At 42.8% G+C, this 24,910-nt stretch overlaps 2 long non-coding RNA genes across 4 annotated transcripts in view; one reads left to right on the top strand and one right to left on the bottom strand.

Annotated features, from left to right (window-relative positions):
• Window positions 1-3,478: 3,478 nt before the first annotated feature.
• LOC139355339 (uncharacterized) overlaps window positions 3,479-24,910 on the bottom strand; it is a 161,357-nt gene continuing 139,925 nt past the window's right edge. Inside the window, exons 2-4 of the long non-coding RNA XR_011611434.1 lie at window positions 21,040-21,178; window positions 10,254-11,282; window positions 3,479-9,747 (exon numbers count right to left, since the gene is read on the bottom strand). This is a non-coding gene — a long non-coding RNA (uncharacterized lncRNA). The remainder of the gene's footprint in view (window positions 9,748-10,253; window positions 11,283-21,039; window positions 21,179-24,910) is intronic.
• LOC105486529 (uncharacterized) overlaps window positions 12,584-24,910 on the top strand; it is an 18,941-nt gene continuing 6,614 nt past the window's right edge. For all 3 annotated transcript variants that reach the window (XR_011611435.1, XR_003019123.2, XR_011611436.1), the window contains exons 1-2: window positions 12,584-12,922; window positions 13,830-13,901. This is a non-coding gene — a long non-coding RNA (uncharacterized lncRNA). The remainder of the gene's footprint in view (window positions 12,923-13,829; window positions 13,902-24,910) is intronic.

Consider the following 24,910-nt stretch of genomic DNA (forward strand, 5'->3'; position numbering starts at 1 on the left):
ACTGTTGTACTTTCTAATTATGCTATTTTTAATTTTGATGCAATAATCATGTCAGTCAACCCAAAGATCCTAACTCAATTAACTGTATGTAGAGAATAATCCTGAAAATTTTATCATTAAGATTTTGACATATTTAGCACCACCTGATGGTACAAAAGAGAGATGGGAATGGGCTTTAATATTTGAACCACAGAAAGGGAAATTATGTCTTATTATACTAATGTATATGTTTTAAAACACAAAATATTTTGAGAATTTTAGGATGGGACATCAATTTAGAAATAGAAAGTTTTAAAGAGATTTTCATGTAAATCCATCAAAATTATATTTGTATAGAAAAAATACAACTGAGAATAAGAATTCACAAATCACATCATTATTTCTTCATATCAAAACATTTTATTTAATAATCTAAGTTATAAAGAATAACCCATATAAGATTATGTATTTAACAAAAACCCCTGAAATGCCAAAAAAAATATGCCAATAGAGAATACCAAATATCACACATGTTGCAACACGACACTTCCCAAAATTTGGACTCTTCTATATTTAAAATACAAAGACTTAAAATATGAAGGAGAATTCCAGTTTTACTATGAAACAGAAAAAGCTATTTTAACCCTCTTGCAAAACCAATCAGCAAGTTGTGACAAAACTCAGAGGCCTAGGCAACCCAAAATATAACATATGAGGAAGAGAAGTTGAGTCTACACTCAAACAGGAGACAGGAGAGAGGGTTCGAGGGCTAGAGACTTTAGACAAGGGTTAGAGGGCAAAGGCTCCAAAGGAAGCGGCATACTCATAGAAGCAAATGAACTTCCCTTGTTGGGGACAGCAGGGAGAGGTGGGGAGTGGGTGGCTTCTATGGAAGCAGAAAAGGAAAGCAAGACGTGGTGAGCTAGATGGGAAATCTATCAGACACACCATATATGCAGGAAGCAGACTGTCAGTGAGGCAGGAGGCAGAAGAGATCGTATTATGGGCAGGGCAGCATCTACACATTTCAGATGACTTTCAAAGTAAGGCTGGAAAGAATGCCCTCAAACAGGCCATGTCCTGTGAAGAATTCCTGCTAACACGTTCATGGCCCTCCCCTCCAGTGTGTAACTCTGCAATTAACTGGGCCAGAAATAATTTGCTTCATTCAAATATAATTATAAGAAGAAAAAAAAAACCGCCAGCACCCAGATCAATTAAAAGAAAAAATACTGCAGGAAAAGAAGGAAATCTTGCATAAATGAAAGACAAACATCAACTAGAAAAATGTTACTATGGAGAAGCTCACAAGTGTGATCTATAACATATCACCATGTGTTTAAAAGAATTAAGCAAATCACCTTGACAGAATATGATCTCAAAGTAGCTGCAAGAACTCAGGGAAACTATATTTCACCAACAACAGGTGATAAAACAAGTTGGTAGTACTCAGAAAAGATTTGGAAGAGAAATTAAAACCATCACAGAAACAAAAGCCACACTGACAGCAGTTTTGAGGAATAGAGAAACTGGTAACCTAGCAAGACTTAGTAATCAAAAGACTGAGAAATGCAATCAATGAAAATAAAGTTAAAATAAGCAAAGGTTTAAAAAAGCCAGAGAGAAAATGAAAGCTATCCAACATATGCCTAATTGGTATCTCCAAGATGAAACAGTTAAAATATGTTTATATTTGTATATATCTAAATAGATACATTAAGAAAACTTTTCAAAAATAAAATGTTTTAATCTACAGAATCAAAAAACATATCCCAGAGAAAACTGAGAGTCAAAAAATATTTTAAGAAATTGAAAACTAAGTATATTCTATAAAGTACTAAAACAGAACATTAAAACAAATACAAACTTTGAAAACTGTTGAAAGAAATACACAGATAAGAAAATATTAGGCCACAAAGAAAACCTCAATTAATTCCTCAAATTAGAAATAATAAAATGCCCTGATCACAATGAACAAAGTTAGAAATTAGTAATAAAACTAAAACATAAAACTAACAAATTCCTGCCACTTGGAAACGTAAAGGCTTTTTCTCAATTCATACTTAAATAAGAAATCAAAACTGGAATTTGTTATAATTAGAAAATAGCAAAAATTAAAATGCTATTCAGTAGAACCAATGGGTTACAGCTACAGTGGAACTCAGAGAAACACCCATAACCCCAAATACATATATTAATAAACAGAAAAAACTAAAAATATTTGAACAGATCATCCAAAGGTAAATAATAGAAAATAGATCAAGTCAAGAATAACAGAAGAAATGAATTAGTAAGCATTAAATGTGAAATTAATTAGGAAACTAAAAACTGATAATAATGATAAATCCAAGAGCTATAAATAAGTGAATACATAAAGATATAAGTTAATTATTTTCTAACTTAATTTTAACAAATAAAAAATACACAAACACTGCAAGACATGATAAAGGGAGAAATTTTAGGATTCCTAAGAGACCACTTTACTGAATTCTCTGTAACTCTAAGAATCTGAGTAGGGGAAATTATTTTCTAGAAAAGATAAATCACCAAAACTTTCATCAAAAAATTTAGGAATTCTAAGTAGACCAATTACTCTAGAAGAAATAGAATTGTGTAAGTGCTAATTCCTCCCCTAGAGCAGTGAGTTGAGATAGCTTGACAGGAGAATTCTATCAAACCTTTAAAAAACAGAAGTCTCCAGCATTCTTTCGAACTCTTCTAGATGGTAAAAAAATAAAAAAGACTCTAAATTTTTTTTTTTTTTTTTTTTTTTTTTTTTGAGACAGGGTCTTGCTCTGCCGCCCAGGCTGGAGTGCAGTGGCGCAATCATGGCTCACTGCAACCTCCACTTCCCAGGTTCAAGTGATTCTCGTGCCTCAGCCTCCCAAGTAGCTGGGATTACAGGCGCCCGCCACCACACCTGGCTAATTTTTTTTCTTTTTTTTTGAGACAGGGTCTTGCCCTGCCGCCCAGGCTGGACTGCAGTGGCGCGATCACGGCTCACTGCAGCAGCCTCCACCTTCCAGGCTTAAGCAATACCCTGACCTCAGCCTCCCAAGCAGCTGGGACTGCAGGAACATGTCACCATCGCAGCTAATTTTTTGGATGTTTTGTAGATATGAGATCTCACTGTGTTGCTCAGGCTGGTCTTGAACTCCTGAGCTCAAGTGATCCACCTCAGCTTCACAAAGTGCCGGGATTACACATGAGCCACCGTGCCCAGCCTCCATTCTTTTTAAAGCCAGCATTATATTGATGAACAACAACAAAGAGGACCCAAAACAAGAAAATCTCATTTTAGAAGAACAATGAAAAATCCTTAACAAAAATATTAAAAGAACAATATATGACAACCAAGCAATATAAATTTCAGAATATAAGAATTATTAAATATCACTGAATCTATTAATATAAATCATTATATCAAAAGAAAAATCAAAAGATCATCTCCATATGTGATGGAAAAGGCATTTTACATAAGTCAATATCCATTTCTATTAATTATTCTTAAATATGGTAATAGGTAGATGATTTCTCAACTTGATATAAAAATATAACATTTATTTTAAAATGCCAATTAAATATGTGTTTGTGTATATTTAGTTTGTGTGGGTGTGTGTTATCTGAAAGTCAGACTGTCTAACAGAGGAAAGCTAGAAGCTTCCAATTTAGTCAAGAAAAAGATAAGAAAGCTCATGATCACAACTACTGACTCTGTTTCACAGATATTTGGTCATCCAGCTAATAAGAAAAATACATATGAAGTATAAAACTTGGAAAAAGGAATTCAGATTATATGACTTTTAGCTTGGAAAATAAAAGGAAATCATTGAAAAACTATCAGAAACAGTAAATAATTTAGTAAGATAGCTGTATGCAAATTTTATATAAAGAAATCAATCACTTTTCCAACTCATGATCAGATTGATGAAATTCAATATGCTGCTGTAGACCAAGTTCATATTGAACTTCAGCATATAATTTAAAGTGAAAATAGCAAAGCACTTAAGTATTTACACATAGTAAATTTCTGGCTGGGAGCGGTGGTTCACGCCTGTTATCCCAGCACTTTGGGAGGCCAAGGCGGGCGGATCACTTGAGTTCTGGAGTTCAAGACCAGTCTGGCCAACATGGTGAAACCCCATCTCTACTAAAAATACAGAAAATTAGCTGGGCATGGTGGCGGGTGCCTGTGGTCCCAGCTTACTCGGGAGGCTGAGGCAGGAGAATAATTTCAACCCAGGAGGTAGAGGTTGCAGTGAGCCGAGATCATACCAATGCACTCCAACCTGGGTGACAGAGTGAGACTCAGTTTCAAATAAACAAATACATTTGTGCCCTCCCCAGCAAAAAATAAAAAATAACCTATGTAGACACATAAGCTTACATATGCATAAAATATCTATAGAAGGAAGCTCTCACACCGGTTGCCTCTAAGGAAGGGAATCGGATATGGAAGGGAGGCCGGCTTTTCACTGTACTCTCTTTATACTTTTGAGTGTTGTATCATATGTATATAAGAACGGTCCAAAATATAAATAAAATATATTTTGACCAATATGAAGGAAATATATATTTACTGGCAGTGTTTCTCATTCCATAGTTAGTTCTCAAGGATTCTTATCTTTGGAGCCTTAAAATATTCCTAAAAATTCTGGGTCTCAAAATTCCTATCTTGGAAACTGTTGAGAAAAACAATACCTATTCTAATCATGATTCTCTTATAACATTTAAAGTTGTTTTAAATTAAAAGCTTAGCCTTATATCTTTTTATGTTGCTTTTAACCACAGAGCATCTTAGCATCATTATAGTGTGACTGTGTTATCCATTTTGTGGCATTTCACCTTCCTCAGAATGGAGGGAGGGAGGCAGTGGGTCAAAACAATGTGAGTCTGCATGGGACCTGCCACCCAGGTCACCAGGACGCAAGCCTCAGTGCTGGCACCGACAAGCTGGTGACCCTGAGCAAACTCTTAACCAAAGTCCCCATCTGTAAAATAAGGATGATCATAGCCTCCCTCTCAAAAGGCCATTGTGAGGACACTGAGTGAACTCACTCTAACAGAACACTGCACAAGTTACTAGCCCGTGGCAAATGGTGTAGACGTGCAGCTAGGATGGTTTTTCAGAATTGGGGTCTCAGCTCAGTTCTTTTGGAAAGTGGTGTGCCCTCTTAGATGGCCCTGCTGAGGACGATAAGCCCACGCCACTTGACTCTTTCAGTCCTAATTCCCCGTTTGTGGTTTCTTTGTGTGGGTAGGTGAGAAGTCTGAAAAGCAAGAAACGCGTGCCCTACTTCTGAGTGTGGCACAAAGGGTACCCGCAGTTTGTGGGCTCCTCCTATTTTAAAATGTTCATTCTCAAAAACAAAAACCACTGCTTTCTTCCGTTGGGTCAGCGAGGCAGTGGATCACTTAGCAAAATTATTTTTCACTTTAGAAGAATCATGCTGATTTGTGTACAAAGAAAAATAGGCTTTGACAACGCAGAGTAAACTTTACTAGAGATTGTAAAAAGGTCATCCTTATATCCACAATAGCCATTAAATTACAAACTACAATTACATTTTCTTCTACTACTAATTGTTTAGTGTTAAAAAGGGATCAAGGACATAAAAATTTAAGAGTTAACTGATTCTTCCTCAAACACGAACTTAGCCTCTGTTCTGTGCCAGGCAATAGTGCTAACTATTGAGTCTGGAAAACAATACCAGAGTTTATTCTTTTGAGCAGTTCAGCCTAGTGCCTCCTCTAATGTGCCACGATAATCAATGTTTTAAGATATCAATTAAAGAAGGTTTAATTTTGTATCATATTTACATTTTGGAAAACATACCTTACTCAGATATTGTCTTTACAAAACCTGGTTTCTGTCTGCATAGCTGAAACACCCTTTTCTCCTTTTTGCCTAAAGAACAAACCACTCAAAAGTAGGTCAAATATCTTCTCCTTCAGAAATGTGTCCCAATACCCCTCCATGCCCCCATCAACTCCACTAGGTTGGTTGGTACAGGGCCTAGGCTCTCTGGGGTATCCTTGCCATAGCCCTGAACATGCTCTGTTGCCAGAGTCTCTCTTTCCTGAGAAGCCCCAGGCCCTTGAGGGTGTAGATTCCATTGTCCTCATCACTATATTCTCAGCACCAATTACAATGCCTGGACTACAAAAGGTACTTCATAAACGGTTGATGAAGGAATGAATGAGCAGTTCCGGAAACATTCTGGCTCGCCCTTTACCCGCCTGGCTCAACCTCAGTTTCCCCCTGGGATTTCTATGGCACGGCCACTGTCTTAGCTAAAATCCACTGAGCACTGCCCACAGGTAATATAGCCTACCAGCACCTATATGCAAATCTAGAACATATTGACAATCGGTAGGCCATCTTTAGGCCATATCACTCTCTAATAGATTCACATCATGATCTATAATTTGAGTAGAAACAGAACATTTGGAATTCAGTGAAAATCATTTGTTTTGGGGCAAAAAGGATAAAAATATCCAAGAATACCCAAATCGATAATAATAGCATGCAGATGCTCTTTGTCATGAACTTTACTGTCAGCGCACTGTTAGGAATTCCCTTCCGTCCTTGAAAGAATAGACTTCGAATTCAACCTGAAACCCCAAAGTACACAAATGCAAAACCGCATACACAAATGGGTACAAAATCATCACCAAACCAAAAACAGGTAGTAGCTTACAAGATGACAGTCCGTCTCAGTCATTCTAGGCAAAGCCTCTCACGCATGGTTCTCTGAGCCTTTTGCATCTCTTCCCTTCTGTTGGTTTTTGAGCATTTTTCGACTCTCCTGATCATTTCAGTACCAGCAGGAGGGTAGGAGAGGCAAATAGAGATGATATCATAATCCTCTTTCCTTCCCCCTCATGGTATTTATGATAAAAGGCTTGAGGGAAAAGAGAGCTAAATTTAAGAGCTGCAATGAGGGCTTTGAATAACCCTAGGGTTCTGATTATTCATGGCAATGGCTCTCTCCCGTTTTCACAGACATTTGATTCAAATCAACAAGTGCATCCCGAGAATCTATTCTTTCCCAAACAAAGTGCTAGGCATTTTGAGAAAGATATGAGAACCAAAGATTTCAGCTCTGCTCTCAGGAAGTTTTTCACCTCTTGAGCAGTACGAGATTTACATATGTGAAATAACCATGAGCCATTAAGACAGTAAGGACAATCAAAGATCCAAATAAATAGAACAAATACACATATGATGGAAATTCCCAGCATCAGTTGAACTGGCTCTTCTCTCTCATCCCCAGCTATACATTGGCTGATGAGAACTGGCCTAGAATCTTGTCTCCCTCTTTTATAATATATTAACACCAAGAGCAGCAACATACCAAAGTTCAAATATGGTAACAAAAATGAAGACAATGCAAGATTTTTTACTAACAAAGATACCCTGAGAGTCTGGCCACCAGGTCACGCCAACAGCGAAAGGAATTACTTTTTTTGGTCTCTAGCTCTGAAGCTTTTCACTCAGGATTCCAACAAACCACTCTCCCTGGTGACCTGAAGACCCAAACAGTCACTATCTCATCCCTGCCCGCTAAAGAACGCTACACAAGAGCACTTGTTCTACAGTGGGGGTCAAAGAGTCAGTGGGAATGCTTTGTTCGAATTTGGAATCTAATTCTGTGATATTTGTAGATTATAATACATTGCAATTTTTTTCATTCTCTTTGCATGTAAATTAATCTGCTGCACTGAAACTACTACTTAAAACAAAGGGGTTTGATTTATAGTCAGTCTCTCCCTCATAAATCACACCTGCAGCGTGGTGCTCAGGGCCCGCCGGGCTGTGCCAGCACTTACCTTTTATAAATGATTTGAGGTGACCTCCCATTGTGAAGAAGCCTGATACAATCCCATTCCCCCTTCCCACATTCGCTTTTCTTTGGCTGGTTATTCCCACAGGGACTTCAGACCCTGTGTTTGCAAGCATGCCAGTTGCGTTCTGTTTTGTTTTATTTTTTACATTAAGGAGTGTGAAAATCAAAATCTATGGCTTTGCCCCCCTGTATTTGGTGTCCCTAGAAATACAGCTGTGCCTCTTGTCCCCTCCCTTGTAACCACCATTCCTTTCAGCGTCTCATCTGGGTCACTTTTAGAGTCAGAAGTCTGACCTTTCAAGAGCCTAGAGTGCGAGGGGGCAGCCGGCTTTCTCATTTGGCAGAGGAAGCTGGTTAATAACCACAGGAGTTCCCTATGAAGTGTTCTGTTGGGTCTTAGGGGAGAAAGGCTCAGAGTCCATCATTTCCCGTGCATCTGGCTTCCCTGCCACTTACAGAGACCTACAGGAAGCCAGGCGGAAGGCATGTCAAGGAAGCAGGGACTCAGGATAGCAGCCATGCATGGAAGAGCTAAAATCAGCCCTCACCAGACCCTTTCCTGATGGAGTAGGCAGTGTCAGGAGAGAAAAGGGTGACAACATGTTCTTAAAGCCCAGGGTAGTGACAGCAGGTCCCTGAGCCCAGATCTGAAAAATTATTTATCTTTTCTGAAGTCTTGAGATGTTAAAGGCTCCTAGCACGATACGCACAGCAGAGCTGGTAGCATCCCCTGTACACATTTCCCTGTTGTTAATGGCTGTTATAATGGCAATGGTATTGTTACAAGAAAAACTTTAGATACATTAACTCAACAGAGTTTGAGCAAAGAACAATTCTTGAATTGGGCAGCACTTGGAACCAGAAGAGAGGTTCAGAAAGTTGTCTGCTCTGCAAGTGCGCAGGCAGCATGTGTGGACAGAAAACAGAAGTGTGGTACAGAAACCGCCTGACTGATTACAGGCAGCCTTTGCCATATTTGAACGTGGTCTGATCAGTTGGCCGGCTGGGATTCACTGAAGCTCCGCTGCTGTGATTGGCTGAGACTCAGTTACGACACAAAAGCATACTTCAAAGGTGGGCTTTCAGTTAGTTACATACTAAGTTAGGTTGCAATTTGTTACCTAGGGACTCTAGGTATGGAGGCCTCCTCAGGCCAAATTTAGCTTAATTTAACAGTGTCATTATTAACAAAAGTGAGGTGTGGGCAGCTTCACCTTCCTGGTAAAGGGGATGGGAGCCTCTGGTCGGCCTCCACTGGATCACCTCAGGCAAGCCACATGACCTCTGCAGGCATCACTTTATTTTCTAGCGCAGTGAGGCACAGGGGCCATGTTTTATTACTTCTAGCTGTAAAGTTAAATTATTCTGAGATTTATGCAGTCAAGGAAGATTGATGTTTATCAATCTAAGTTTATCAAACTTAGGAAGTGTTTCCTAAGAAAACACTTCCCAAAAAATTCGGTATAAGAACCAGTTAAGTGTTACCTGGTGGGAAACATTTGGGACATACTAGGTTTCCTTATGGCAGGACTTCTCAGAACCTTTTTTGATCTCCTTTTTTTATTGTTTTCTTTATTTTATATGATTATTTAACTTATAAAAAAATACATGCTCCTTATAAACAACACAGAGGTTAATTAATTAAATATTGATAACCTTACCTTTGTTACTCCAGTAGCAGCCTCAGAGGTACACAACACTAGGGTTTGGCATGTCTGCATCTTCCCAAAATCTCAGGTCCACCAGGACTCTCTAGGAGCAGGATGGAGCAAGAAATGCTCCCCAAATTGTTTGACCATTGTGCCCTTTTTCACATAGTATCTCACAGGTCTATGTCTTGTTCTGGTTTACATACTAGGGGAAATCTTGAAATAAAGCTAAGGATTGCTTCTGATGGAATAAGATTCTTTTACCAAATCTGTAAGAAATCCACACAGGTAAGAGGTCAACAAAAATAACACTATTTAGACCCCAGATCACAGGATCCATTCATTCTTTTTTTAAATTTATGTATTTATTTTGAGACAGAGTATTGCTCTGTTGCACAAGGTGGAGTGCAGTGGCACAATCTCGGTTCACTGCAACCTCCACCTCCTGGGTCCCAGCGATTCTCCTGACTCAGCCTCCCTAGTAGCTGGGATTACAGGTGTGCATCACCACACCCAGCTAAATTTTGTATATTTTGTCAAGACGTGAGTTTCGCCCTGATGGCCAGGCTGGTCTTGAACTCCTGACCTCAAGTGATCCACCTACCTCAGCCTCCCAAATTGCTGAAATCACAGGTGAGAACCATAGCACCTGACTGATCCATTCATTTTTTAATAAGATTTGGGAGCTAAATCACCGAGATGCTACAAATAGCTTCTCTGAAGGAGGCTCTCAGACCTGGTGTCAGGGTTCCTCCCAATTTGGGCTATCACTTACCCTGTGTGTCCTCAGGTTCTCCAAGCATGAGGGATGGAAGATGGTGGGACTCAAAACCACCCCTGCTACACACACAAAGGCTGGCAGAGGCTGACACTGCGATCATTAGGTTCCCAGCTCCAGCAGCCCCTGGCGCATAGCAGGTCCTTGGCAAGCACTATTGAATTTGTGGAAGAATAAATACAACATTCATTAAGAAAATGAGAAAACAGCTAACAAAAATGTAAGGCCCATCACCTTGCCTGGCCACTGGTCAGAGCCTCTGTTCTCCAGCTTGTAATATTTTACTTAATCAACAACAACAAAAAAAACCTCTGAATTCAGCAGTACGATTCCTGTTTTGCTGAGGGCTCAAGTTTGCATGACTAAAAGTCCAAAATCTTGGTTCTGTAGCCTCTGATTACAAGCCAAGTGATCACACTCCACCATAGTTGCCTCTATCCTTCCTTCCTTCAAGTCCTACAGTCTAATCCTTAGGGATTGTGGATTGGGCATGACAGAGTACAAGACAGCTGGATGCAGGAAGCACACCTGAGGTCTGGGCAGATTGAAGGGTAACTGTGCGATCTTTAGCCTAAGTGAGCTCTCACGGTTTTCACTCTATCAGCGCCCCCATGGCATTGTCTATTTCATCCTATCTTCTATCCAACCTTCAGTCTATTCTCAAATGAAAGTGATTCCATTATAGTGGCAACCTTGGACATTTTCCAAACATAAATAGCAACATGAACATGTCGTAACCAAAAACACAGGGAAAATATTACTACTACTGTGGGTCTTCCCAGGTCACAGACTGAACTTGATTAAGTACTGAAATACAAAATGTCCACGCTGGCCTCTAAACCATGGATCATTGAGATGCACTATCATTTATTCACTGAACATGTACTACAAGACGTACCTGTGCCCAATCCTGAGTGAGACACCAGAGATACAAAGGTGAATAGGACAGGTGCACTGTCTTCCCAGTAGTCACAGGCTGGAGAGGAGGCCAAGCCTGCATTCAAACCATCACAGCACAGTGAGTACCTAATAGTGGAGGAATTAAACCCAGGTGTAGACCAAAAAAAAATCAAACAACAACAAAACATTTGCATAAAATCCACGAAAAAATTGAAAATATTTTTAAAGTGAACCCTAGGAACTGTATTTTAGGCCCAACTATAAAACCTGCTCTGGTTTAGTTTCTGTAGACTTACAAGTTTCCATGGTCCACACCCAAATTTGCACAGAAGAGATTCAATACCTGTGAGGTTCCAGTGGATTTCAAAATGCACTCACCTCTTGGTAGTGAAACAAAAGCTTATTCTTTTGAAGAATATCTCATGATATATATGGAGAAGATTCCAAATATCCAAGATTAGAGTGACAGATTAAATATTTGGTTTTGGAGCAGTACAAAGGGTTCTATTCCACATAGAACACAAGCTCTGCATTACAGAATATTGCGTGGTCAATGCGAACCAGGCTAATTTATACAGCAAGATCATTTAACTGAATTAAAAGCATGTTTACACTTTATAATATTATAAGGGGCAGACTCTGGGAGGGACATGCACATTTCACACTAGAAGTAGCAGCCTGCAGAAATTGCAGGCAAGCACATGTTTTAGAAACTTTGTGTAGTAGTGACTGTTCCCCATTAACCCACGTTCACCTTTGTTTACTGTCCATTTTCATTCTTAGTTGTTTGCTTTGATTCAACCAATTTTTTATGGGTAGAAACATTTAGGCACAAAGTTCTTCTAAAGTAAAACTCTTCTACAAAATTTATAATGACTTGTACGTTTAGCTCACCTGATTTCTCTAATTATTCAAGGATTCTAAAATTCATGTGTATCACGAGAAAATTTTTTATCTTCCCTGGGGGATAAAAAAATTATGTAAAAGAAAGTCTTTCAGTGCAATGATGAGTAAAGGAAAATAAACCAAATCCAAGAACCTATGAATATAAGCCGAAGCCTGTTTTCATAGAACACTTTGCGTTCCATGTTTCCACTAACAATGGAAATGTACCGTTCTAGAATTTCTTACTGTAGGGACAAGAACTAACGCCTGTGTCTAAAACACCAACGAAGAGCCTCAAGGTGGTGGTGGTGGTGGTTTTCCATTAAGAGCCATAGACTTACAGAAACATGCAGCGAGAGTTGTAAATGTGTTCAAATCAATTTGCGTTGGGTGGGCCTCACTTTTTAGAGGCAAATAAATAGAAATAATTTTATTCATTGCCTTTAAAGGTAGGAATGGACAAACAAAATTATTTCAGTAAAAACCACAAGCAATATGCAAGCGTGATGGTGTGCTCTGCGAGGTCTGTTGAGTAAGAGAAGAGGTGGGAAAACAGATGAAAACCCAATGGGAGAAGGGGAAGGGTTCAGATATGCAGAATGGACTGACAGGATAAAGAAAAAGATGCATCTAAAGACAGAGAGCTAGACGAAACTAATAGAAAATTCTACCATAATGGCCAAGGAAGGCCTCTTTAAAAGGTGAAACTTGATCTGAGTTCTGAATCTTCGGAGGAAATGTTCTCAGCAGAGGACACAGCAAATTCAACAACCCTGCGGCAGGAAGGGGCACGGCCCAGTACAGAACATTAAGGCCAGAGTGACTGGAGCCAGGCAGCCAAAGGGAAATAAAGACGCCAGGGCAGAGAGTTGGACGGCACGGTAGGTAGTTGTTTTAGGACATGAGGACATGTCGTTCTTTTAGGACATGAGGTAGTCCGTTTAAGATTTGAGGCGTGGGGGAATTTCACCTTTTTTATTTATTTATTTATTTTTTTTGAGACAGACTCTCGCTCTATAACCCAGGCTGGAGTGCAGTGGTGTGATCTCAGCTCACTGCAACCTCTGCCTCCTGGGTTCAAGTGATTCTCCTGCCTCAGCCTCCCGAGTAAGCTGGGACCACAGGCACCCGCCACCATGCCTGGCTAACTTTTTGTATTTTTAGTAGAAACGAGGTTTCACCATGCTGGCCAGGCTGGTCTTGAACTCCTGACCTCATGATCCGCCCACCTCAGCCTTCAAAGTGCTGGGATAACAGGCGTGAACCACCACGCTCGGCTCCTCTTCATTATGAATGCAATATAAATCCATTGGGAGATTTTTAATAGAGGGGTGATATGCTGTGATATACATGTGTTAGAAGGTCATTCTGGCTGCTTTGGGGGAAAGGAATTTAGGCGGGAAAGACTGGTTGTAGAAAGACCAACTCAAGATTAAGAGACCATAATGGAAAAGTCCAGGGAATAGCTGGCATTGGCTTGGTCTCGGGTGGTAACATTGGAAATTGTGAGAATGGTGAGACTTGAAAGATACTTTGAAAGTAAAGCCAATAAGGTGTGGTGTTAGATTAGATGGGAGGGGTAAAGGAAATGGTTAATCCTCAATGAACCCTGGGTTTTTGGACTAAGAAACTGGGTGGATGGTGATGCCATGAAACAAAATAAGTTTTGAGGGATGAAAGTGGGAATCAACAGAAGAGCTTTGGCCTAGTTAGTTTTGAGATGACTCTAGGACGTCAAAGTGGAGCTGCAGAACAGATAGTGATGTGTGAATGTGACCTCCTTGGCAGGGTCTGGAGGAGGGATACCTTTGTGGCTCATCACCATGCATCCTCTCATTGAATCTGCTAAGCAGTGATATGGTGAGTTTTGTAGAGTAAATAAGTATCCCCATTTTCCAGGGAGAGCACTGAGGCTCAGAGAGATTGAGTTAACTTGACAAAAGCCACGTCAACAAGTAAATCATGCCTCTGAGAATACAACCTCCATCTCCAAGTCTAGTGCGCTTTCTAGTACACCACAAAGAAAACCACAAAGAATGTAGCAAGAGAGTGGCTAAGAATAATCTGAAATTAGCATATCAGAAATTTCTGTTTTGATTACTTATCCATTAATTTAAAGTTTGGGCACTAAAATCAATTATGATCATTGTTTTTTAATATTATTTTTCTACTTTAAGTTCTGGAGTACATGTGCAGAATGTGCAGGCTTGTTACATAGGTATACATGTGCCATGGTGGTTTGCTGCACCCATCAACCCGTCATTTACATTAGGTGTTTCTCCTAATGCTATCCTCCCATAGCCCCCCACTCCCAGAAAGGCCCTGGTGTGTGACGTTCCCCTCCCTGTGTCCATGTGTTCTCATTGTTCAACTCCCACTTATGAGTGAGAACATGCGGTGTTTGGTTTTCTGTTACTATGTTGGTTTCCTGAGAATTATGGTTTTCAGCTCCATCCATGTCCCTGCAAAGGACATGAACTCATCCTTTTTTATGGCTGCATAGTATTCCATGGTGTATATGTGCCACATTTTCTTTATACAGTTTATCATTGAGGGGCATTTGGGTTGCTTCCAAGTCTTTGCTATTGCGAACAGTGCCACAATAAACATATGTGTGCCTGTGTTTTTATAGTAGAATGATTTATAATCCTTTGGGTATATACCCAGTAATGCGATTGCTGGGTCAAATGGTATTTCTGGTTCCAGATGCTTGAGGAATCACCACACTGACGCCCCAATGATTGAACTAATTTACACTCTCATCAACAGTGTAAAAGCATTCCTATTTCTCCACGTCCTCTCCAGCATCTGTTGTTTCCTGACTTTTTAATAATTGCCTTTCTAACTGGCATGAGATGGTATCTCATTGTGGTTTTGATTTGCATTTCTCTAATGACCAGTGATGATGAGCTTTTTTTCATGTTTGTTGGCTGCATAAATGTCTTCTTTAGAGAAGTGTCTATTCATATCCTTTGCCCACTTTTTGATGGGGTTGTTTTTTCTTGTAAATTTATTTAAGTTCTTGCAGATTCTGGATATTAGCCCTTTGTCAGATGGATAGATTGCAAAAATTTTCTCCCCTTCTGTGGGTTGCCTGTTCACTCTGATGATAGTTTCTTTTGCTGTGCAGAAGCTCTTTCATTTAATTAGATCCCATTTGTCTATTTTGACTTTTGTTGGCATTGCTTTTGGTGTTTTAGTCATGAAGTCCTTGCCCATGCCTATGTCCTGAATGGTATTGCCTAGGTTTTCTTCTATGGCTTTTATGGTTTTTAGGTCTTACATTTAAGTCTTTAATCCATCTTGAGTTAATTTTTGCATAAGGTGAAAGGAAGAGATCATTGTTAAAATGTTCTACTAGCTATCCATTATGCCTTCTTTGAACTTAGAATCTAGCAAGTGTCTATAAAAATTGTGTAAGACTTTGAAATGGACCAGAAAAAAAAGGCTGTAGTCTGTCTTGCCTAGTTCACCCTTCCAAGTTTTCACTAACTTTCCTTGTCTTTGAGCTATTTTACAACTGTAAACTGTAGAAAACTGATAGTAATGCAGGTGATTTGTGTCCACAGAAATGCAAATTTTGTTTGGTGGTGATGCACTTGATTATTTCTCTGGGGTTATTGACCAGTTTTGCATCTATTTGTAAATTCACTAAAGTGTCTCTGATTTCCTATGTATGTATATTTTAAATTCGCTTTTGAACTGGTAGTAATATCTTATTGGTTCTTTTATTAATAAATGAGTTAAAGTAAAGCTTTGCTAGTCATTCATTCGTGTTTGTATAAGTCATGATTTTAACCCTTTTTGAAAATTATTTTTAACATAGATTACTTTTTAATAATAGAAATTTTAAAATCATTTAAAATATATTCCCCCAAGTTTTGAAGAACTTATTTTTCTGAAAGAAATTGCTTACATTTTAGAAACCACTTTTCGAATTTTAGAAATATAGGTCAATTTACCAATAAATGACCTGTGAGACTTTTTTGTTGTTTTTTGTTGTTGTTGTTGTTGTTGTTGTTGTTGTTGTTGTTTTTGAGATGAAGTTTCACTCTTGTTGCCCAAGCTGGAGTGCAATGATGCAATCTCACCTCTGCCTCCCAGGTTCAAGTGATTCTCCTGCCTCAGCCTCCCAAGTAGCTGGGACTGCAGGCACACACCACCATGCCTGGCTAATTTTTTGTATTTTTAGTAGAAACGGGGGTTTCACCATGTTAGCCAGGCTGGTCTTGAACTCCTGACCTCAGATGATCCGCCCACCTTGGCCTCCCAAAGTGCTGGGATTACAGGCATGAGCCACTGTGCCCAGACAACTAGCGAGACTTTCTTATATTGAATAGTTTGTAGTGAAATTAAAGCTTCCATAGCTCACAGATCATGAATGCTACATTCAAACAATTTTCTAAATGGTTGTGGCCAGGTGCAGTGTCTCACACCTGTAATCCCAGCACTTTGGGAGGCCAAGGCGGGTGGATCACTGGAGGTCAGGAGTTCGAGACCAGCCTGGCCAAAATGGTGAAACCTGTCTCTACTAAAAATATAACAAATTAGCCAGGCATGGTGGCACACACCTGTAATCCCAATTACTCAGGGAGGCTGAGGCAGGAGAATCACTTGAACCTGGGAGGTGGAGATTGCAGTGAGCAGAGATTGCACCACTATACTGCAGCCTTGGCAACAAAGTGAGACTTCGTCTCAAAAAAAATTAAAAATAAAAATTTTTTAAAGTAGTTGTGAGTCTTTCGTAGCTGAATGCCAAAAACTATTTGCTCCTCACCAACCACTTGACTCTTCATTGAACAAAGAAGATGAGTTTTGAAGCAACTTGATACATCCATTCTGACAAAGAAGTGTTGTGTAAGTGTGGCTGCAGTGATGGATAGGAGTTGGTGATCTAATGAACATTTCATATTAGAACAATAGCAAATATCTCCTCCCCTGGGTATGAAGAACTGGTCACAGAAGATGGGAGGTGAAAAATTTGTAGAAGAAGCCAAAAGCCTATTAGGAAAAAAAAGACAGACCCAGACATTCAAAATTGAGAATCTGTCAAGACTAATAGTGTCCCTGTCCCAAGATTCCCAAGAGGAATTCACCAGGAAGTCACTGAGAGTCTATTTGCTGGCTTGGACTCAATATAAGGCCTGAAGTCTTGTTGAGAAGGGCTGCTCCTGGCATAGCTTGTGCTGGTAACTCCTAAACATAGCCAACCAAGCGCTGTGTCCTGTGGCAGGGAAAGCTTGGCTAAGCCTATCTGTATGAACTGTGGAACTGCACCCTGGGAGGCCACCCATAGACCACAATCTCAGCTTATGCAGAAATGGAGAAAACAAAGGCATCAATACAATGGATGTGTGTTCACCAGGCTGTGCAGGACAGGTCTTCAACAGTGCCACCATGTGGTTGTAAGGAACAATTGTTAATAGTGGCTACTGAGCACCTTCCCGGTTCCTTCACGGCTGAGATTTAGAAGCAGAATTGACCGAAACTGCATTATGTTTTAACTGGACCTCAGAAGAGATAATCAGAAAAACAGAATTGGGAAAAACAGCAGTTGACTACTCTTTGTAGCTTTTCAGCTGTTTCAACTTCAGCTCCTGCCCTTGCTGAAGGACAGAGGAGAAAGGGGGCAGGAATTGTTATCTATTGCTGGTAAAGCAGGTAAGATTTGAGCCAGGGGCCCAAGCCTACCTGATCAGAAGCCCCTGGTCGCAGATTTTAAGACTCTGGTATTCTGGCCGTAAGAGCAGGACTCAGCAATGTTCTGCTAAGGGCCATAAAACCTGGGACAAAAATGCAAGTTATGGAAAACTTTAGTTGCAGATATCTTTGCTTCTAATGCCAATAGAGCTTCTTGGGACAAATGAAAGACAAGGCTACATATAAAGGCTTTTTGACTTCCATAAAGAAAGACACTAAATAAGTCCATGCCAAGCCAGCCCTTCTGATAGGTGAGCGGAGAACCAAGTCAGAGCCCCCAGAATAGAGACTGGATGTCTACCACTGCAGTTTTCACTTCCACATGACCCAGAGTTGCACTTCCAGGTAGGCCTGGTGGTTACTGAAAGTGACCCAAGGTGGTGAGGCTGTTAGTCCAGGTTCTCCATTAACTTTGGCCCCACCTGTAACCATCGCTAGGTTAGGAGAGGAACTTCAAGTACAGACTTCACCCAGAATGAAACTAGCTCAAAGCAAGAAATTCTTAGTAACACTATCACCTCCTCTTTCATACAGACTCAGGGTCCAGTCTCTGGGTCAAAGTCCCTTTTGTTTCCTTATGTGCCTTCCCAGTGGTCCTCTGTCCTTAGTCTCTGGAAAACGGAAACAATTAGATGGAACTCGGTAACTCACTCAAAATTTGCATGTTTTCTTTAATATCAAAAAGATCTAGACTTCTGGAGGGTTATAGAACTAAAAGCCAGAGAATCTTACAGTGGTCGAAACTGATCAAATGCCATAAGCTAAAAATCTTTCAGGGTTTTCCCTCTAGAGAAAACAGAAACCAGGCAATTTTCAGCTTTTTTATCTGTCCTAAATCTACCCAAACAAATATGCTGGAGAGAAGAAGATATAAGCACTTAATCATGAGAAACATCTTTGACAAAGAAAGATCATAATAGGAACTGAGCAGGAAAGGAGAGCATGAGGAAGGGGGGCAGGGGAATAAAATAGGATGACAGAAAGAATGAATTACTTCCCTCTTGGTCAGTCATTAAATTCCACCGAGGCTGGTGGTGAAGGAAAGTCATTCCCACATCATAAATAGGAACAGAGCAGTCCTTTCACACCTTCAAATTTTAGCCAAGCATCTATATCACGAACCTTCCTTCAATGTTTACAGGAAGAAGGGAGTGTTATAAAATATATTCTCCTGAATAAATCTTAGATAGCTTCAGCTGTAAGATTGTTAAAATTAAAAGAAACAAGTGGTTGAGCAATTGAAGATTATCAATGCTAACTGGCAAAGGAGAGGATGGCTGGGTATGAGTCACTTTGAAAATACTGAGTCTAGTTTCCTGAATGCAGTATTATTCATTAATTATTCCTTCCTGCCTGCCTGCCTGCCTGCCTTCCTTCCTTCCTTCCTTCCTTCCTTCCTTCCTTCCTTCCTTCCTTCCTTCCTTCCTTCCTTCCTTTCCTCACTGTGCTTTAAGTAGTTCACAGCTTCATGGGAGAGAGGTACCTAGTACACAAATAGCTGCATTAAAATGGGAACAGTGGTAACAGTCACAGAGCGGGCCTGTTAAGACACCCCCACCCCTTGGCAAGTTCAAAAAGGGCAGAAACTGAGGTTGAAGCAGCTGAGAAGTTACCATTATCATTCAACTCCAATTTTACCTAATCTGATTTTTTAAATTATCTCCCTTGAAGCCCAGGTAGGATATAAAACCAAATCCGGTGGCAGGTATGAGAAGGAGCTCAGGACATGAGTAGGACCTGGGTAGCAGGGTTGGATTGTCCTTGGTGGGGAGAACAGGTACTGCCTTGCTCATGTGCATGACAACCAGCAAAAGAGCAGTCGCTGTCATTTATTTAACGTGGACTATGTCCTCCGCATTTACTTACCTGCAAAAGGGGATGACCTTGCCAATTTGCCTTTTATAAGTGAGAAGACAGAATCTGAGAAGTTCAGTAGCAGCCCAAGAACACCTACCTTGGGGTGGGGTGGGATGGGGTGAGATGGGGTGGGATGGGATGGGATGGGATGGGACAGGGTGGGAAGGGCTGGTGTGGGGCAGGATGGGATGGGATGGGGTGGGATGGGAAAGGCTGGGATAGGGTAGGATGGGGTGATGGGATGGGGTGGGGTGGGATGGGGTGATGGGATAAGATGGGGTGAGGTGAGACGGGATGGGATGGGGTGGGATGGGGTGATGGGATGGGGTGAGGTGGGATGGGCCAGGGTGGTGTGGGCTGGGATGGAATGGGATGGGGTGGGATGCAGTAGGATGGGGTAGGATGGAGTGAGGTGGGATGGGATGGCATGGGATGGGATGAGGTGGGGCAGACTGTACTGGAGGGAGTTCTAGGGGACGGGGATGGGCAGTGCAAAAGCACAAGGGTAAGGAACACATGAGCTGGCTCAGGTTGCCCGAATTTCAGAGCCACGAACAGAGCAACAGATGACAACAAGGTCAGGGGTCAGCTGGCGCTCATGCTATGGGAGCCTTGATGCTCCCTAGCTTGCATGCACCCATCAGGACTTCTTCATACAGATATCTAAGAGTAAGAGTAAGGTACAGGAACGGTTGTCTCGTCTTTCTTGAGAATGCAGCACAAGTTCTGGTTTTTGTCTTCAAATACTGCAAACAGCAAGAGAAGATCACCAGTTGCCTTAGTTAGAGCCAGCGTGGAGGTGGCTTAGAGATCATTTGATGCCACCATCAGCAAAGCCTGAACAGGGTCCCTGAGGCCCAGGGACTCAATGGAGCCTCAGAGCTAAGAGTCAGATCAGAGCTGGGATTGGGGCAGGCTGGGTCTAAACGGAGGACCTGCTGCTCAGGGCAGCCTGTCAAATGGGGAGCCATTGGCCCTTCCAAAGGGCTACGAAATGGGAAACCCAATCTAGGCCTTCAAAGGTAGGGGAAAAACTCACAGCAGGGCAAACCAATCACGAAAGCCCTTCTGTGCAATGGGCTCAGGAAGCCGTCCTCCTGGGTCACTGACAGGACATCCTCTGCTGCCTTCAGGGGTGACAGGAGCTCAGGTCAAACACAACTTAGGATCACACCTTCTTCAAAGTCAACCCCATGCCCTGCAGACGTCATTCACAACACAGGCCTACGGCCCCTCTCCACAGGCAGCCCACATGCCGGCAGGCCGGCAACTGGGAGGAGACACAAGCCGTGTGGACACTGCGGGAAGGAAGGTGTTGAGGAAGTTTAAGAACTGGCCTCCCTCCCAAAAAGAGCTAACGTGTGGGGTCCCAGCGGGGGCCCGGCCTGCCCAGGAAACCACCTAGTGACTGTAATATCCTGGGCAGTCAGGATTCTCTTACCTTAGGCAAACTCCTTGTCAGAAAATCTCTTCTTAGAATCAAAGAATCACAGGATTTTTGAGCTGAAAAAGTCTTTCGTCTTTGTCTTGTGTAGTTGTAGTTGCTCACCTCAAACAGTGCTGAGGGGAATTAAGGACTCCTGAAACAAAAAAAAAAGAAAAATATGACCCAACAGGGGGCCTAGGCAAATTTGCTTAACTAAAGGATCCCTGTGAATAACACCTAGTAGGCAAAGAAAGGCATGTTCCATCGGAAGACACCAACAGCGTCTTTGGTTAGGAATCAGTCAGCCTCCACCAGCCTCCAAATGCTAGCCACGCAGCCTGCCTCAGGAATGCAGGAGGTCCACAGGCCATGCCTTCTCCAGCAAAGCCAGGAGATCAGAAGCCCCTCAAGGGGGTGTTGAGCCAGAGGCCCGAGGCCTTGCAGATCTGACGCTCCAGAACCGGGGGTCTCCTCCCTGCCCCCCACTACAGGGAATGGAAATGTAAGGTTCTGGAACCCAGTTCGATTCAACCTAATTCCTTCAGGCCCAACCAGGGTCCAAGCTCCAAGGCTAGGCCTGCAGGGTCAAACACAGACATTTCCTGCCCAGGAGGTTCCTGTGAGCCAGTGGGACACCTCAAGACAGCATGGGGAGGGGCTCTGACCGGAGTCCTCCTGGCCCTGCTCTCCTCAAGGGACTTGGTCCAGCACCTCACACTTGTCCACTGCTGTTTTCCAGGCCTTGCACACACCTTGTCCACAGGATCAGTGCTTGGAACAGAACCAGGTCTGGGCAGGTCACACCGAGGGCTGATCAATAGGCTGCCCAAGCACATCTGTCCATCTGCTCTGCTTTGCAAGCCACTAACAGGCCGTGAATGCTGACTCAGTGCCCTGGCTCAGGGAGGCAAGCAGGCAGAAGAATGGACGGGTCAGGATTCCCAGCTGCTCAGAGGCAGAGTGTGAGAAGGAGACGCTAAGAAGCTCCCAGGTTCCAAATTCCTGTCACTGTCACTGGAAAGATAATGATGTCATTGAGAAAGATGTGTGGAGGGCAACTTGAGGAGCTGTTTATTGAAGAACTGGTGTGATGGCCGCATAGCACCAGCAGCAGGTATGAGCTGAAGGGCCTGCCACCCTCCCCAGGACCACCTGTCCTGCTACCTAAGCTTGAGTGGCCCGGGGCATTGTTCTGGAATGATTCTGGAGCACAGACATCAACACGTTCATGTAAGTTCCATCATAGACTCCACGTAACAAATCTCCCGTCCCAGTTACCAACTGAGGAGAAGGAGAATCAGGCTTCTGGGAAGCTCCAGGGACTTCAAGGAGTACAAGACTATTCTGAGGCTAAAACAATTGCAGATTCTAAGATGGAAACCGATACTGTGCAAATTAAAAAAAAATATATGGAGGGAAAAGAAAGTTTCCTTTCTTTGCAGGCAAAACAGGAAGCTGTGCACGTTAGTTCTGAAGTGCACCTGTTTCTGTGCACCGTCTTGCCTTCATGGGATTTCTAATCCAAAGGAAAGCTACACTGAAGCCTAGCATAAGCAACTCACCATGAGGTAGCCGTGGTTTAAATGCCAGTGGTGTCCCCAGGCAGCTCAGTGAGTGAGTGAGCCGTGTCTGTCTGGGATTCCAGGTCTTTGAGTTGACTGGACCCCGCAGGCCTAGCCTTGGAGCTTGGACCCTGGCTAGGCCTGAAGAAATTGGGTTGGATGCAACTGAGTTCCAGGACCTCACATCTCCATTCCCCATAGTGGAGGCAGTAGGGAGACACCTGGCTCTGGAGCTTCAGAGCTGCAAGGCTTCAGGCCTGCGGCTTAGCACCCCCTCCAGGGGCTTCTGGCCTCCCGGCTCCGCTGGAGAAGGCACTGCCTGTGGACCTCCTTTGTCTCACCCTCCTTTGGGTTCCCATGATAGGTAGCCTGTATTAGATGCTCAGTAAATATTTGCCAATTTTTAAAAATTCCATGAAAATACTGAAGATACCCGGAATGAAGGGACCTGACAAATTGGAAGTTTCTCTACAAGAAATTCACATTTGCAAAGCGAAGAGGCTCTCTCTTGAAACAGGCTTACTGTTGTGAACGTGGAAATGCGAAGTGAAGGCTTTCTTTGGAAATCACTTTGTATGCTGCCAACACCTTCCCGCGCTTTTGCTCCAACAGCTGATCCACAGAAAAAGCAGGGTGACAACCTCATTGTTCCCGGGTGACCAGCCTGCCTGTGGGGCGGCCTTTCTTTGAGAAGCCATGGAATACAATGCATCGTCCTTTGTCAGAAGCTCCCAACCGAACCAACCTTCCAGAAACAGAAACACTCCCACAGCTCCCTTCCCCCTCTGCCGGCTCCCTTCCCCCTCTGCAGGCTCCCTTCCCCCTCTGCAGGCTCCCTTCCCCCTCTGCATGCTAAGAGCTCAGACCCAGCCTTCTGAGGGTCTCCAGCTGCCAGGTCTGTTTGAGGGGAAGTTGATGAGGTCAGGCAGGAGAGAAGGAAGAAGGGGGAGCCACAGGGAAGCCGGGCTTGGGAGCTTCAGGGCCTCTTACTGCTTCTCAGAGATCACCTGCCCTTCACCTTCCTCCTGCCCAGCACCTTACACAGAGGACCTCCCTAAGGCTGCTCTCCCAGGCTCACAACAATGGCAGGAATGAAATGCAGAGGAAGGCTTCCTGTGCAAATGCCTCCCAGAGGAGTAACTGGCCTAAACTCTCCCAAAGGCACGAATAACTGATATCTCTAAGGCAAAGATTGATGGGAGAATAGGGAACAGGTGGATGTGGGCAGCTCACTGGGGGAACAGAAGAGGCAGCATTGCCACCTCATAATTCTGTCTCAGGCCAGTCCCAGGGAACCCATGGGGAAGGCCAGCTGCACAGCCGCAACACCAGTGGGCAGGCTGAGCTCCCGGGTCTGGCTGTCTCGGCATGGCTGGCTGGCCCCAGAGTTCCCTTGTCATTTTGTCTTTTAGGGAGGCCACACCGAATCACCAACCCAAGGTGTTATTGTGATGAGTCTATAGCTTGGGTCCTCATTCCTCCTGCCTGCTTCTACATAGCGTGTGGCTTTGGGCAAGTCACACCATCTCCGTGGGCCTCAGGTTTGTGAGGCTGTCTAAGGCTTCACTGTTGAAAGGAGCCCTTCCTTCCAGGGAGAAATCCTGGTATTCCCAGAATCACAAAAGCTTTCCCAAAAGACCATTAATGCATGTCCCACCTGGTCCCAACAACCCCATGAGGGGGTTACTGCTGTCCTCGTGAGAATGAGGACAATTTCTGGAATGCCAGTCTAGAGACATGTGAAGAAGTCCACCTAGGCTGGGCAGCAGCTGCAAAGTAGAGGTTTGTAAAACACGAATCCTTTCTACTGCTTCCCCTCCTCTATCCTACTCCCCTTTCCCTTCTGTTCCTTTCCCTTCTCTCCCCTTCTTTTTCCTTCCGTTCCTCCTTTCCTTCCACCTCTCTTTCACTATTCTGCCTTTAATCCTACAGCAGATTCCCCATGATTTCCATACAGAATGTTCTGTGTTTCTAACATACTGAGGCTGAAGCCACAGAAATTGAGCGATGAGGCTGGGCACAGTGGCTCACACCTGTAATCCCAGCACTTTGAGAAGCTGAGACAGGCAGATCGCCTGAGGTTAGGAGTTCGACACCAGCCTGGTCAACATGGTGAAACCCCATCTCTACCAAAACTACAAAAAGTAGCCAGGCATGGTGGCACACATCTGTAATCCCAGCTACTCAGGAGGCAGAGGCAGGAGAATCGCTTGAGCCCAGGAGGCAGAGGTTGCAGTGAGCCAAGTGCCAGTGTACTCCAGCCTGGGCAACAGAGCAAGACTCTGTCACCAAAAGAAAAAGAAAGAAATTGAACTATAAGCTAC

The sequence above is a fragment of the Macaca nemestrina genome, chromosome 13 (assembly GCF_043159975.1).
Source record: "Macaca nemestrina isolate mMacNem1 chromosome 13, mMacNem.hap1, whole genome shotgun sequence".
In the NCBI taxonomy this organism is placed as follows: domain Eukaryota; kingdom Metazoa; phylum Chordata; class Mammalia; order Primates; family Cercopithecidae; genus Macaca; species Macaca nemestrina.